Genomic DNA, 2,086 nt, shown 5'->3' on the forward strand with positions numbered 1-2,086 from the left:
AAGAGTTATAAAAATAATAATAATAACAGTTATAGTAATAATACTAATAACAATAATAATAATAGCAATAGTAATGATAATAGTTATAGAAATAATAATAATAACAGTTATAGTAATAACAATAATCATACCTTTGCAATACGCCAGAGACGCCTGGGGGTCTCCGCGTTGACTTGCAAATACTTCAAACTCCAGCTTTTGTTCCTACGTTGCATGTATCTCTTTATGTTAAAATAGTCAAAACTTCCACTTATTCTGTTCTGATTTTGCTTCCGTTTGCATTTCCGTCATTCGTAAAAATATTTCGTTTGTCATTTTTTGTTTTTTTCCCTTAAGATTCATGTTTTGTTGATGTTTCTGATGGTATTCGATACTAAATAACTAATGTATATTGATATTTTACCGTATGGTAGAACGGTATAATACGGCTACTTAGAGATAATAATATTATTAATATAGAAATACTGTATGGACGAATTTTTTGTTTATTAGTAAACATTTAATCGAAAAATCAAAAGTACCAAAGTAAATGACACTTTTTTTAGTCCGTGTCTCTACGAACCCTAAAGAATGGTGCCTTTATGCTACGATATAGACTTGAAGCGTCTCTTCTCTGAAACGCTTCAAGAGCTTGAAGGAAAAGTGTTCTCGACAACCGGGACAAAACCACTCGCTACTTGCTAACAATGAAATGTCTTAAATATTCAGTGTGCCGCGCCACTGAGACTAAATGTTCGGTAAATATTGCTTTGTAAGTCATGTTTTCAGTGTCAGACGCAAAATTGGGCAGTTCGAGTTTGATGTATAAGTGTGAGGATTGACTGTGCTGTATCTTTTTATTCCAAATCCGACGCTGCTTTCATTTTGCAGTGAAAATAATCTTTTGTGGAGTCCTAACTCATGATGATTACACCAGTACGCGTATCATTCTTACTCTGCTGTGCAACCAGTTGGAACAATCATTGTCTAACTGTTTGCGCACCAGCGTTATAAATTCTTCCAAGGATTTACACAACTATCCATTACATTACGCTCTCTACTGCTGTACTATAGGCGGTAAATAAGTGTATATTTATTCTAGCAACACTGAATGGTTGTTTTCTATGTACCTGGATGTACATTCATTTCTGCTTGGGTACAGTGTTCTGCCTTTTCATACGAATCAAAGGAATGAAAAAAAAAAGACTTGAACAAAGACGAAACTCAAAAACAACCTTATCACCAACGTCATCATCCAAATCACCTAATTTTGACATGCTTTGAACATTTTTGCTTCAGCATACAAAGGAAAGCCTTACAAACTAACACCGACTCTCTCTCTCTCTCTCACACATAAACACACAAACACACACACATGAACTCTATTGTTGAACATAACCTTAGCATTTTTCCTGATCCTCGTAAGTACAACTTTCAGACTCTCTATTCAGACCATATATTAATTGCTGCAGTTCATTTGCTGACTCGCTGAAGAGAAAAATATAATTTGCAAATCTTAGACTGTTTAGGTATTCGTCCCCTATTTTGATACCCTTTCCGTTCCATTCTAGCTTCTCGAATATTTCCTCAGGGCAAGCTGTAAAGAGTTTTGGTGAGATGATGTCACCTTGCTTAGCACCTTTTTTTAACTGTAATTTGTCGATTTATGTGGCTATCCCATTTTCTTACACATTTAATCAGAGTGTCATTTCTTACACATTTAATTTAAGTGTCAGAGATACGAGTTGTGACTTTTGTGTTCAGTTTGTAAATAACTGTTTTTTATATTCTTTTTATCCTCAAAATAATTGTCCAGGATTTCTTGATTCTGTCGTTGATAAGACTTGTTGAAGAGACTGGCTAATTTCTCCTGCATTTATTATAAAGTCTAATTTCGTATTCTGGTGGTTTCCTTCTCACCATGCTTTTGAGCTCTCTTTTTATTTCTTCTGCTGTGATGTTAGGTGACTGGCCATTTGAGTTGTATGAGTCCGTGTAAAATTCGTCCACTACTTTGAAGATTTTATTCTTGTCATGTCGCTTACTCCTCTGGTTTCTTCATTTCAACCATCTAATTTCTCTCTATTCCAAGTCTCCTTTTAGCTGT

The sequence above is a fragment of the Penaeus vannamei genome, chromosome 20 (genome assembly GCF_042767895.1).
Source record: "Penaeus vannamei isolate JL-2024 chromosome 20, ASM4276789v1, whole genome shotgun sequence".
Taxonomy (NCBI): Eukaryota; Metazoa; Arthropoda; class Malacostraca; order Decapoda; family Penaeidae; genus Penaeus; species Penaeus vannamei.